Here is a 14,751-nt window from a genome sequence, read left to right on the forward strand (position 1 = left end):
TTGCTTTCTCATCAGTTTTTTTTCTTCTTCAGACCATAAACAGCTTACACAGGAGGCTTGTTTTCAGTGCATTATCATTTAATGGCATTTATTCCTATACTATACTGTAATGCACCAAGGGACGCCTGATTTCTTTTCAACATTACAAAAAAAATGTGCCATTAAAAAAAGCATGTATTACCCCAGACATGGTTATAAGGGTGCTGGTGGGCCCTTATCATGAAAAAAAAACAGCTTCTTCCAGTGAATCAGTAATAAGCTCGGCAATTCAGTCAACACAGCCTGGCACAGCATGAAGGAAGACACCCCATAATGAGTTCTCAGAGGCGGAGTCCCTACCTACAGCAGAGTCTAATATTTCTCCCGCGGATTTGTTGACACTCCTCAAAGCAACTTAAATCGAAGGGCCGTGATTTATGCAAGACTGTCAGGTCAGATTGACTCAGCCTCTGCTCTCGTGTCATTAGAAAGTACAGCGCTTCAGTGAGTCATGCCCGCCACCGTGGCTCTGCTTTGACAGGGAAGAGACGCTCCCAATTGTCTGCAGAGCATCACATGGCCTTAGCAGTGCACGGGGTTCTTCTAGGGAAGAGAGAGAGAGAGAGAGACTCCATCAGGATCGCCTAGAGGGAGCTCTTTTCAATTGGATGTTAAGCACAGCAAGGAGGTCGCTGTGTAGAGCCTTGGATGTGTCTGCGACGTGTCGGGAGAGGGAGGGACGTTTCATTTCAGCAAGTTGCACGTTTCGCTGATAGTGTCATTGTGTTCAGTTAAATGTTGTGTGACATGTTGCAAGGAGGCAGATGAAATCAAGCCACAGGAGATTGCTGTTTGCACAATCTTATGAAAAACAAAAATAAAAACAATAACAGCTAAAGCGCAGCTTACGTAAACTTTAGAATATTGTACTGATTTCAGGAAGCCTTAGCATTTGTTCGAATAACTTAATGTTAAGAAATAGTTTGTTGATGTTTCTTCTTTTGGAATATTTTGAAATCTGTACGTTTTATTTATTTAAAGCAAAGTATGATGAAATATTTTATTTTTGGGATTTCTGTCACATTTTTCATCGCTTTTAAAAGTTATTATGATTTATCAGCATGAACAACATTTTACAGTAGCTGGTGTTTTACAGATAAAATGACATCACAGGTAGCCAAAACACAAATGTAGCCAGTAGTTTGCTCCTTTGTGAATCCATACAATAATTCAGGATGGCCTGCTTCAACATCAAGGCGTTTTCCCTTTGGACTTTGATGTCATTCCAGAAAGACAACCAGACTTGAGCAAACAATGGACAAATGCGTCAGCACACACAGGAAATGAAAACCTCGTTTTGTCCTCGTTGTTTTGTTTCTGGGAGACGTAAAGAAAAGAGAGGCTCTGCTGAACTATCGTCTGAATGTGGTTCAAAGACGTGGTGTTGCTGCTGTCGCTGTTTATGCAGATCCATGCCTAGGAGCATGAGCACTTAGTCACACCCACTAGTTCTTGAATGATGAGAGATGTGGCACTGAAACTGTTGTTGAATTTAAGCATGAAATTTAGAATTACTCTAAATGAGCTGCTCGTGCAATTAATTCACTTCAGAAGGTCACGTGTGGTCATTTGTCAGTAACAGAGGGGTAATAAAAACTGTATTTACCACAGGAAAATTATGTTTAAAAGATGATAATCTATGTTTTCATTTTTGTCAAACAATTACATGAAATGACCAAACAAACAATGCTTGAGTTCATGTCTAACTACTTTAGCCCTTCAGTTAACTCTGTTTATGGTCCTCAGCTGTAATCCTATTGGTTACTACTAAAGACACACGTCCTTTGATTTTCTTCAAATGAGATAAGTTATGGACTACTTTAAGGAAAAGACTGGGCACTAGTGAGTATGTTTGACAGCGGGGTTCAATGAAAAATAAAAAGAGTAGTTTATTCTCAATTGTAAGTTTTGGTGTTTTAATAAAACTTAATGGTCATGAGAAAAATGAAGAATTTAGGACTGTCACCATTAGCCATTAAATTGCAATTAATAATGTCTGAAATGTAATAAGTACATTTTTTTTGCCGCATTAAAGGGAGAATATTCGACAATTTACACATAAATACAGCAGAAATCAAGTATATCCTCTGTAAATGTCTCTGTGAGTCGGGACTGTCGACAAAACTTAGTATTATTTCCTGTTAGTAGAGTTCAGGCACACATTAGTTAGTTTGATTACTTTTCCATTACATTATGTCTGACTTTAAGACCTGAGAACTGTTTCAACGATAAATAACATGGCTCCCATGATGCACTGCTTTGTAGGAACATGGATCCTATAAATCCTAAAATGCAGCTTAAGATGTTATAGCATCTCTTCATGATAAACTCCACTCCATGCAGTTTGCAGAAAGAGGATTTCTATGCGTCTAAGCCCTCTGTGTCTCTCAACACTCTATTGCATCTTAAAACTTGATTCATTTCCCTGCCTTTCTAATAAATTTTTCTTGGAGGCCATGTTGAAGAGCTCAGTCAGTTTATCCTTCTGTTGACTCACTGCCTCCCTCACCCAGTTAGTGATTCAACAAAGCCTTTGGCTTTCAAGACACTGCTCTCTTCCTGTAAGCAACCCAAAGCACGCCGAGATGTGTCTCATTCCACAGCAGGGGCGACCATCTGAAGTAGCAGGAGTTTTTCCGTCCGCCCGGTAGACCTGTGGGCTGGCAGCGAGTGCGTGTGTGGCTGTTTGGGTCATAAAACCATCACATCTCATCAGTCTTTGTTCTGCTGCCAGAGAAGTGGGCTGTGAGCAGAGGATCTGTGGGTTTGTGGTTTTGAAACAGTCCGGGTCAACTTTTCAGAATGTTTATTTTTTTTTGTTTATCCCAGATTGTTTCTGCACACACGTTTTTAATTCAGAGGCAGATCATTTAGAGCCAAGTTAAGCATCTTTACTGTTTTTATTTTTGTTCTGCTGTACCCTCGCAACTTATATTGTCTATCGCCCCCAAAACAAGAATGAAGTAGAGCCGCTACTCCTCCTCATCCAAATGAGTCAGGTGAGGTGTTGTCGGCATCTGACTAGGATGCTACCTGGACGCCTCCCTTTGGAGGTTTTTCTGGGCGGAGACCGCGAGGTAGACCCAGAGTTCGCTGGAGAGATTTTATATCCTATCTGGCCTGGGAATCACCCAGGAGGAGCTGGAAAACTTGCCTGGGGAGAGGGAAGTCCGGGTTGCCTTACTGCGCTTTCTGCCACCGCAACTGATAAGCGGAAGAAAATGGATGGATGGATGAAGTAACTTGTTTAAAAAGATCTTTCACAAATATTGATTGTGGATACAAAAAGAATCAAAATTGTTGTTCAGTAGTTGGACAATGTCACTATTACTTTGTTTAAAGCAGGACTGAAAGCTAGTGCAAATATTTTGATCTGATTTGTTTTGAATGGTCAGCCAAGACGGACTTCAGAAATGAAATCACCCAAATGTCGTACAGAAAGAATTGGAGCAAATGAAACACAACAACGTAAAAGTCAATAAAACCCAAATCAGAGATAGCAAAGTGGCTGTTTTTAAAAATAAGAGTTCCCTTCTAAAACAGTGTTTTTATTTTATTTTCTCTTTATGCTGAGTCTCATTAACAGCTCGGCAGAGAGAATCACTCCCAAGAGGACTTAGAGGAGATCCATTATTCTCACTTTAACCATTAATTGTGTCAGTCTGGGACACCTGTTGTGTAGCGCTGCTAGATGTGTAGCTCCTTGTTTATCTTATGCTGGCGTCGGTAAATCCCCTCATTTCAGCCTCTGTCTGAAACAGTTCATTTTAAGCTGCTGTCTCTTTAAGGCGCCCCTCCCCATGTGCCCACTGTCCTCCGACTGGCCAGCTCTGTTTGCAGTCACAGGGACATTTTAATTGAGCCTGTGTGGTGGGCCTGTCTTTCAAAGAGCTGCAGGGCTGGGCGTGTTCTAAAACTTTGCTCCATGCTTTGCTCTAATACGTCAGCAGAACCTGACGTCAGGGTCTGGTTAAAGACTCGAGACGTTATTGTGGACATCCAACAGCCTAACATTATATGTATGTATGTAACTATGGATCAGCATAATAGGTCTCCTTTAATGCATTTGACCCATAAAATGTATACCTGGATGATTGTCAATGCTTTGGTGTAAATTGGCTGAAATGACTGAAATGGATCGCTCCATGCTCAAATCCAAAGGTTGCAGCCAAACTGTATGTGATAGTTGAAAACCTCATTCTAAAATCACAGGGATTAGTATGCAGCTATAACAGCCTCCACTCATCTGGGAAGGCTTTCGCTGAGCTCACGGAGCCTGGCTGCAGACATTTGCTCCAATCCGGCGCCAAGAGCATCGGGGAGGTCAGGCGATAAGGCCCGGCTCTCTGCTCGTATTCAAATTCATCCCGAAGGTGATGAATGGGGTGAGGGCCAGGGCTTTGTGGAGACCATTCAAGTTCTTACACAGCGACCTCTGGAAAGCACTTCTTTATGGGGAATCTGTTTGATTCTCCAAAATTAAAAATCACTCTCTTCTCTTCATTCTCTCAGATGAAAATCATCTCAATTAAAACTAAAGGGGGGGGGGCAAGTTTTCAGACGGCTTGAACCCTGATTTTAGATAAGGCAACCGGAAAAACGGTTCAGATTTAAGTGTCTGCATCATATTCTACCTTTATCAATATAAACCATGAACCTCCTTTTTTTTTTTTTAAGTACTTTGAAAGATTCTAATGATGAGTGGTGAAAGTGACACTCAAAGTTAGAGACCCGTTATTTAACGTTTTTAAAACAAACCCGGTTTGTGTAAAAGCGACACCTTCAAAGCGAGCGAGGGTGTCGTGAGAACAGATGTTTCACAGTCACACTCTTAACTTTGAAGCCTTTAATTATTCACCCAGCTCTTTTTTTAATGTGGGAAACTTTAATTATCACCCTGAGTTAAGTTAAAGTAGATGTCTTAACACGTTTTAGTGTTAGGAGGCGTTCATTTTACACCTTTGCGTAAGGGAAAAGTGTAACATATCATTTTGAGGCAACTTGCTGCAAACCTACGTAAGGATTCTTTACATTGTCATCTATAAATTAATAATACAGACTTAATAGAAAAGGTCCTGTATGTAAAAAAAAATAATAAAGCTGGCTTTTTAGTCTCTAATGTAGCTCAGTGTTTGCTTTTGTCTTGAAGGTATCTTTACACGTATTGAGCTGTAATAAAGAAACCTGTGTTATCTGCTTTAGGAAGGACTCATACATTCTCAAAGTGTGTAATCATAACAATACTGTCTTTATAGCTCCTGTGAAACTGGGAGCTGCTTATACAAACAGATCGGAAATTAAAAATGAACAGTGACGTCTATGAGAACAAAAGCAAACGAGAGCATCAGCATAAAGATTGACTCTTTGTGTAAAGTTATTTTTAATGCCTGAAACTGCTGCCGCTGGGAAGGTGTCAGACGTGTTTAATGGCACACTGCAGGAGAAGCCTTTTTTTTTTTTTTTTTTTTTTTTTAATTTTCTACAGCAAATATTCACAGTGACTGTTTAAAGAAATGAGATTGAGATTTTTAGTTAAAAAAAAACAAAAAAAAAACGACTTGCACATGCACAGGGCGGGATCAGTTAAGAGGCAAGAGGCCTTGTCCAGAGGAGTTGATAAAATCAACAGAACAGGCTGTTTCTGTGTCTGTAGCTTTAAATGCAAATGAGCTGTGTCTGACCACGCCCCCTCTGGAAGAACTTTGGTGGCTCGGGATTTCTCGCTTCCATGGCGTATTGGTTATGGTGAGAAGGCAGACTCACAGGGCAGAACAAACACCGCCTGTGGGAGTGTCTTCCACTTGGGGGAGGGGTTACTTCCCTTTGTGATGTCACAAAGGCTAGGGACACATATTAGTGTTAGAAAAACATGATGTGTGTATTTTGCTTTTACCTTTAAGACAAGTGAAAGACCTCAAAAGACCAGCATTTGTCCGTGACTAACGCTTATATCTTATACTGTCCTCAAGCTTCCCTATTGGGAGAGAAAATAGCAGCAATAGTAATGTAGCATCATGTAGAGAAAGCAGCAAGAATGCAGCTTTAAATGATCTGCCACAGGCTATTTGCATCATTGCTCTTACTGATGGCTCTAAGAACTAAATTGGCCTCAAGTTTGGCTTGTTTTCTTTCTTCTTTTTTTTCCCCTTCCACATTTAAATTGAGGCATCTTTCTGAGCCACAGAGGCTCTTTCGCTCTGTATTGTTTTATCTTCATGGGTAATTGATGTGAGAAATAGGCCTCGGCTCTGCATTCACCTTCTCTCTTCATGTTGTTTCAGCCAAGCGGAGCGTAATAAGATAAGAAAACCTTAAAAAATATATATATATTTCTCTATCTTATGCATTGGGGCTCAGTGCTGCATAGAGAATTTCAAGGCTAGAATATGATAAGCTGTCAGGAAAAGTGAACTTCAATCAGACTCGTAGTAAAAACAGTGCACAGCGTTTTATCCAGGCTTGCATTTGTGGCTGGCCATGTGGAAAATGAAGGTAAACTGAAAAATGGCCTACATCAAGAACGTCTTCTTTTTCAGCCGGCTCCAGAAGAATGAACAATATAAAATAAAAGGAATTGCAATGACCCGCTCTCACAATGACTATGATGCTGCTTTTCATATTATATAAACTCTGAACATGAAAGAGTCTTGAGTTACAGAACTGGAGTTAGATTCAATAATCAATCCAACCCTAACAGCTGTACTTTTATGCTTTTTTCTGTAGGAGAAACACTGCAGAACTTTTTCCCCACACCAAGACATAAATCAAAGTGGCTCACTCCCACCTTCATGTTTCACAGTAGGTGCTCTTATATTAGATGCACTGCCTGGGAAAAAAAAAAATCTTGCTGTAGAACTAAAGGCAATTGCTCTTAAAATAGGAAAAGGCCTTTCTTCATTGCTAGATAAAAGTACGTAAAAAGTGAAGCAAAAAAAGGTAATTGCACAGACCATTATGTAATCTCTGGCTGACGTAGATAACGAGGAATAAATATTTGAATAAAGGATTATATTCCTGCTTCAAAATGATTGAAAAATGTTCTTTAATTTTCATTTCAAATACAACTTTCTACAGGGGGAGTTTTTTTGTTTGTTTGTTTGTTGGATAGAAGACAGTCAAAGTTGAAATGAAGACATTTTTAAAAGAAATATGCTGACTCATCGATATTTTAAATAGTCGCACACATAGGAGCTCTCCAATGCTTTAGATGTCGTTTTAATTTACTGCGAGACATCAATCACAGAAAATCAGAAACTAGTGGAACAGCAGCTGTGAAACGAAAAGGCAAGAAAGAGTCACAAACAAGCATAATAAAACACGTTGTAGCATTACCAGCTCTGCATTTTGTAAGTGCAAAAACTCACTTCATCAGCACTTATCCAAGTTGAGTCCAGGGATTGCCCTTTACCAGGTGCCTGTTTTATTTCTACCCATTTTGTTAAAAAAAGAATAGGACCCAGCGTGCCGTGCATGTTTCAAAGTGCTGTCGTCAAGAATAGCCATCAGGTTTTTGTTTCTGCTTGGTTTGTTAGGACTTCAGTTTAGATTTGATAGGGTATCACAGTCATCTATAGATTACCTGCCTTAACCTGCTCTAAGGTCACTGCAGCGGGGCTGTGGACGTGTTGAGACAGGGCTTAGAGCTGGATCTGCTGATTAAAGGACACACAGGTGCTAGAAAACCCTGCGGCCTTTACAAGCAGGTCAGATGATTCAATATTGATTCAGGCTGTGGGAAGAAAAAAAACACCTATCAGGTTTTCCGCCTCTCAAAATGTGTTTTTCTGTCCAAACATTTTAAAATGTAAGCCTGAGCTTGAAAACTCATTACATTATTTTTAGGTCACATGTTATCCTCCTCTTCAACAGATTTAAATAAGTCTCAGAGCTCCCCAAAACAATGTCTGTGAAGTTTTTGGTTATAAATCCACTCTGGTCCTGTATTTGATCATGTCTATGAACCCCTCTTTGTCAGCCCTGCTCAGAACAGGCTGTTTCTGTGTCTGTACCTTTAAATGCAAATGAGCTTTGTCTGACCACGCCCCCTCTCTGGAAGGGCTTGGGTGTCTCGGGCTTCCTAGCTCCACGGCCTATTGTTTACGCTGAGAAGACCGACTCAGAGGGCAGAACAAATGCCTAGATGTGGGCGTGTCACCCACCTGGGGGAGGGGTTACTGCCCTTTGTGTAAAGAGAAAATCTCTGAGTTATGTTTAAAAAATATTGTGAAATAGGGTAACTTCTGATTCTTCTGATGAGGTCACTCTGCTAGACGGACGCTGCCATCTTGTTTAGGTCTGTCGACCTATCAGAGGCTGTATCTTTGATCAGCTGACACTGTGTAGCTCTGACAGCCTGAGACAGACGTCACAGCCTGCTCTCAACACAGAGATAAAAGATGGAACTGCTTTGAATCGATTCATCCTATTCAGCTTATTCGAAAACCAGTAGATCTGTGCTCTTTCTACAAGACAGCTCCAGTTTAGCTAGCTTGTCAATAACAGCAGCAAATAATTACATTTCATACAGCAAGGCAATGTATATTTTAGCAGTCGGTACGTTAATTGTATTTACTTCCTGCTCACATTAGGCAGATGTTTGCTACTTTTGCATTTTTCCTTTTGTATCTGTGTAAATGTGACCGTTAGAAGCATTTCATTTTGAATTCCTTGTGTGTTGCATGAAAAAGGTGCTAAAGCAATTCATTTTTCTCTCTCACGATTACTCAGAGCTCAACAGAGAGAGGGAGAAGTTTTTTTTTTTAATTTAGGAGACCGAATACAATGTTTGCAGGGTAACTTTTCTTTCTTCACAAAAAGTAACACAAATTACATTTAGTGTACAATCTTACAAGTCATCTGGTCAGATATTCTTGTTCATAATACAATCATAATATACAAAAAAAAAAAAAGATCTTACAATGTTACAGTTCACTTAGCAGACGTTTTTATCCAAAGCGACGTACAGCAGAGAGTTAGTACAACACTAATCCATTCATACACCGCCGCTGAAGCAGCGGGAGCAATGCAGGGTTAAGTGTCTTGCCCAAGGACACATCCGACATGTTGCTCAGGTGGCGATCGAACCCTTGACCTTCCGGTTGAGAGGCGACGACGCTACCAACTGAGCCACAGCCGCCCAGATCTTACCTCTGGGGCGCTGATTTAGATCTAAGTTGGTAGAGCAAGCTCCCGATGTACAGAGGCTGCAGTCCTCGTCCCGCTGGTCGCAGGTTCAACTTCCAACCTTGACGCTGCTTGGTGCTTGTAATCCCCCGAGCATGTCAGCTGTTCGCCAGTGAAGCCTGTTATAAGCTGCTATTGAAACACACTCTCCTTCTAAACATGTGACCCACGGTTGCTCTTTGCTGTGGAGATAAACAGTGTAAACTTACGTAACAGTTTGCTGCTAAACAATTAGAAACATCAATTTTCATCGCTGAGGAGCCTTTGACCTCTGGCACATCAGTTGTATGTACACCGTGTCACCTGTATAACAATTATTCAGTGTTGACGTTGCTGCAGTTTGCAGTGCCACCCTCAGTGAACTCCACCCACGCCGTCACATAGCCGTCAACAGAGCGAATGGCTTAATTGCTGCTTCTCTCTGAATCTCAGTGGTTTGTAGAAGAAACACTCAGCTCGTAGTGAGCACAAGGGTCGGTGTACCAAATGAATGTAAAAAGTGTTTCCTGTAATAAAAATGGATTGTCAAATATAATTTAAGCAACATGGAGACTTTTTTAAAATGATTTTTGGCCCTTTTTGCTCACTGTAGTTACAAAGTTACTATGTACACAACAAGTAAGACCAATAAAAGGGTACAAAGATGACTTTTCCCAGCTTATCTTTTATCTTATATTCTACTGTACACTTTAAAAACACAAAGGCTTCCATTTGGTCTTGTTTCATTTGATCCAGTTTCTCTTAGAGATATTCCATAATTCCTAAATCTAGGCAAAACCAAAACCCTTTCAAAGATTTCTACCTTGATGTTCTACTGGCTCCTGGTAAACACTGAACACTGAAGGACCGCTTACCTAAAAAAAAAAAGAACTCAGAAACAAGCTCAGCAATGTCTGCTAGCATAAAATGACCTGATATGATTGGTTGAGAAAGCACACATGATAGCTGATTGTAATGTCTACAAATTAAAAAAAAAAAATTTCAGCTAAAAATGGGAAACAGTGTGTGAGGTGATAAATTGCATTTAAATATAAAATATGAATGAATAAAAGTATAAATAAGGAAATTTCTCCCAATCATTAAGGGTGGGCCAGTTGCCCATATGGCCCACCTGCTTTCCCCCAATGCATCTTGAACTCTTGGGGAGACTATCTTGAAGTCTCTTAAAGTTAACCCATTTTCAAACCCACCTATAGTGTTACAATGCTCGATGCTCGTACTAAGTATTGGCAAAGTTTCAGATCACGAGGTAAACGTAAGTTGGAGAAGTCTGCAGAGGGCGCTAAATGGCTCGTCCTGCAGATCACGCGATCGTTCCCCAATGTGAAACCAAGGATTTCACAAGACGGCTTCAAGCCTTTACGTCAGCAGGTGAAGCCGTTTACGTAGGCTGTTCTCTCAGCACTCCCCCTGACCGCCCTGCAACTCTCTGCCCCCCCCCCCCCCCCCCGTAAGGCTTCCAGGGAGCTGGCCAATCAGAAGAAAGTGGGCACGTGGGGAGGTGGGCCTTACAGAGGCAGCAGCTGAAATGAACCGTTCCAGGCAGAGGCTGAAATGAGGGATTTTACTAACCCAAGTTTAAGAGAAATAAGGAGATGTATGAGCTGAAAAGCAACTCTATTGGTTTCACAGACTGACAAGGTAAGAGGTGAAAATGAGTATAATATGGGGTCTTTATATATATTATACACACTCTTCCCAAAGGTGTTTCTATAGATCGAGGCAGCCTTTTATTTATTTCTCTGATGTGGTGATCCCAAACTGCCTCTATAATCAGTTCTAGACTCACCAAGGCCAGTTCACGACTGTCTGTGTTTTATCAGCTGTTTTTCTCTCCGAACATGATTTCACCGTATTAGCAGTGCGTGGGATTGTCATCATGATGAAAAATAAATCCCAATCAGATGCTCTCCATAAAGAGTGGCATGATTTGTCCTTGACATGATGAATTACAGTGACAGTGCTAGAACAACAAACTTAATGACGGCCTAAACCTTTCGCAGAGTACTGTTATTTCTTAGAGCCTTCTACCATGTATACTCTTACTATGACATTTGTCGGCCCTAAACACCTTGACACTGGGTACCAGCTTACTATAGCTAGCGACTGATATAAAGTTGGCTACATGCAAAGTCACAGTGTGGAGTTCTGGATCCAAATGGGAGGATCACTGCTGTCATTCTCTATCTATTGCTCATCAAAGCCTTGAAATGATTGTCAAAGGTTTAATCAGTGTCCCTAAAGTTTTATCTTCCCGTCTGGCTCTGTCTTATCCTTTGTTTCTTCCGCCCAGTGTCCCCCTTGCTCGCGCCATCATCTGTCATATTGACGGTTTGTTCAGCTAATGAATCATATGCTGAGCGTCATCACCACCACTTTCTGATTCTCTCCCACTCTCTTTTGCACACTTTTATTTCTTGTTATCCCTCTGTCTTGGCCTGTCTTGTCTGTTTCTTAGCAATCTATTTCCCTCACTGTCAGTCTCCTCAAAGGCTTTGTCACCACCCGTCCATCTCAGCGGACATGTCTTCCCTCGTACCTCGCTGTGCTCATTTGCTAAGGATAGCGAGGGACACTTTGTATAAATGTGCCTGTTTGACCTTTCTGCCGCGTCCCATTTATGTGACGCAGAATGCGAGGTGTCTGTCACCGAGACAGACAGCTAATCAACTTGCACCTCCGGCCGCATGTTTGGCTCGGCATCTCAAATCCATCCCAACTTTTCCTTTTAGAAACACATTTTCTGTGTAGCCTTGCCTTGCCTTTGTTTTCTCAAGAGCTGCCACATGGAGGCGAGTATCCAAGGTCAGAACACAGTGCCCCCCCCCCCCCCCCCCCCCCCCCCCCGCACACACAAATAGCCGGGCCTTTTTTCTTTTTTTTTCATGTTTTTGTGCAGTGCTGGCATGTCAGCAAAAGTGGGCAGGGATGGATGGCTTTGCCTTGAGGGTAAAAGAGAGGGTGAAAGAGAGGGGAAACGAGAGGTACAGACATAAAGGGGTACTCCCATATAGGGCTTATTTGATTGCTTTTCACTACGTTACCCCCTTTCCTTCCCTCCTTCCTAAGCTCACTATACCTCTGTATATCAGCTGCCATCTGTTTCTGGGCCCAGATGAGGTTATTTGTTGTTGCTGAAACACCTGCTTTACAAACTTAATGAATCTTGTGTCCTGAATGAGAGACAATAAAGCCTGTATCAAGAGATAATTCTTGTGTATTTACTTCTCGATTTATTTGATGTTGGAGGCTATTTGGTACACTGCACGTTGTTTTATTTGGCATCTATTTGATTCTTTAAAAGTTTGCAATTGTATCATTTTGGACCGAGGCAATGACATTTTTCAAATTATGTATCAGCTACCATACTGGCGGTTATGTAAGGTCTGGGCCCTCAGGCGTGGGTGTCCAGCTCGCTTGTCGTAATACAAGAGCTAACAGAGGGTGTTGAGTGTCTTTGATGAGGCCAAGGCCAGCTGTGAAGAAACCTTTAACCAAGTCTTATTCTGAAGAAGGGGAAAACGCCTAGATTCTACAGCCAGGCTAACAGCGCTGTGAGAATGTACTAAGGCACAGTGTTGCTTTTAACTTCAAGTTGGAATGTGCACGATGATGGTGCTAACTTGCTGCAGGTTTATTGTTTTTCCAGTTTTAAGGTTTCTTACATATTCCCATAAAAACTTAACATGGAGTATACCTGAGACTGATTTGAAAGTTGCTAGTTTCCCGGCGTCTCTCTTGAAACCACAATAGTCCACCTCATGGTGGCAGTAGAGCGATTACAGGGGATTCCTCTTCTGGCAAGAATGGATGAGCAGCAGTTGTGAGTTGTGGAGTCATTTCACAAACTCAACACGAAAATGGAAACCTCATAAAAAGAGTAAATCAAAGCTTCGCTATAAAAAGCAGGATTCAGCCTGGGGAGAATTTAGAAAATCCATGGCACTCCATCCAGTTTTGTTGAGACAACTTCTCTCACAAAAAGAAATGGTGGCACTATAGTGATCTAAATGGAGCAAAGCGGGAATGATTCATCCTCTGGGTAATGTGAATATATGAACTGAAGTGTGGTTCCAGTCCATCTAGGATCTCCATTAGAGTTCTAATCAGCATCAAAGCTAATCTAAATATTGTCTTCTTCATCATCCAAACTATCATTGTCATCAACAGTATCATCAAGTGCGTAGGTGTTCATGAAAGAGCTGGGTCTTTAGCTTTTTCTTAAAGGTGCGCAAGGACTCAGCAGATCAAATGGAGTTTGGTAGTTTATTCCACCACCGGGGGGCGACAGAGGAGAAACGTCTAGTTAGACACTAAGGGACTTGGATCAGACGCCGTAGTGGGCGGGAGGGAGTGTACTGTAGACCTGGACGATAGAGTTTAGGTAAGGAGAAGACGTTGTTGTCGCATGTTTTGTAAGCGAGCTGCAGAGTTTAAAATTTGATGCGAGCAGTAACTGGGAGCCAGTGGAGGGACATGAACAATAGAGTGACATGTGCTCTTTTGGGTGAGTTGAAGGTTGAAGACCAGTTGCTCTGCTGCATTAAGGTATAGCAGGTATAGAGAACAAAACAGGAGTTCACCAAAAACAGCAGGATAATCCTCAAAGGACAATGAATGCTTGCACAAAATTTGGCAATCCAACCAATGGCGGTTGAGACCATTTCTCTCAAACACATGAGACTCAAGATGGCGCTGGAGTGATCTACTGGAAGTGGATCGAAGTCTTCATGCATGTTCAAAATTGGTTTCCAATCAATCTAGGAAAAGTTCAAATATGTTGTACCATAAGTGGATACATAAATTCACAGATTGAGCTACAGTAAGTTGGATTGTAAAGTCACTGACCCTGATCTTCTGGGCACCATGAATGCCTGCGCACAACTTCTGTACAATTCATCCACGAGTCGCAAAATAATACAAAAATGTCAACCCCAATGAAAGCTCTAGAAAAGAAAACAACAGGGTTATCCATAATCCGTGAGATTTTTTTCACGTCTCCAGCAAAAGTTGTGGCTTGGCCAACAAACATGTCTGCTAGAATGGTTTCAGAGTGTACAGTTTGAGATTAAAGTAACAGAACACAAATAAATAAGAAAAAAAAAAGGCCAGTATGAAACCTTACTGCACAGTGTCAAATATCTTGGAGGGGGCAAAGAATTCTCAACAGGCTTAGTCATGGTGAGACACATTTAATTCTACTCCCAGCTGTACTGCTTACTCTGCAGTCAAAAAAAGATGCTTCTTGTATTCCCCCCCCCTTCTTCCTGTCTGGCAGATCAGGGAAGGGCCATCCCAGTCGAAACATATAGTAGACATGAAAGGATAAACGCCTAACGAAAGTCTCTGAGATGAGAAGCATTTAATACAATCCACAAACAAGAAGAAGTCGGCAGCCAATCACTTACCTCGCTCCCGCTGTCCCCCCCCCCCCCCCCCCCCCCCCCCCTCTCTCTGATGTTCATCATTTTCTTTTCTTTCATCTTGCTTTTCTCTCATACAGCTTTTGATCCCCCCCGCACTGCCTGG

At 41.6% G+C, this 14,751-nt stretch overlaps 1 protein-coding gene and 1 long non-coding RNA gene across 2 annotated transcripts in view; one reads left to right on the top strand and one right to left on the bottom strand.

The window, feature by feature from the left end:
* LOC132958319 (glucosidase 2 subunit beta-like) overlaps positions 1–14,751 on the top strand; it is a 130,311-nt gene that overhangs the window by 95,820 nt on the left and 19,740 nt on the right. The window lies entirely within an intron of this gene.
* Positions 7,094–9,738, bottom strand: LOC132958053 (uncharacterized). Its single transcript, XR_009666706.1, has 3 exons — positions 9,187–9,738; positions 7,404–7,768; positions 7,094–7,308 (listed from the first exon to the last, which is right to left on the bottom strand). It is a non-coding gene; the product is annotated as an uncharacterized LOC132958053 (long non-coding RNA).

The sequence above is a fragment of the Labrus mixtus genome, chromosome 23 (assembly GCF_963584025.1).
Source record: "Labrus mixtus chromosome 23, fLabMix1.1, whole genome shotgun sequence".
Lineage (NCBI taxonomy): Eukaryota > Metazoa > Chordata > Actinopteri > Labriformes > Labridae > Labrus > Labrus mixtus.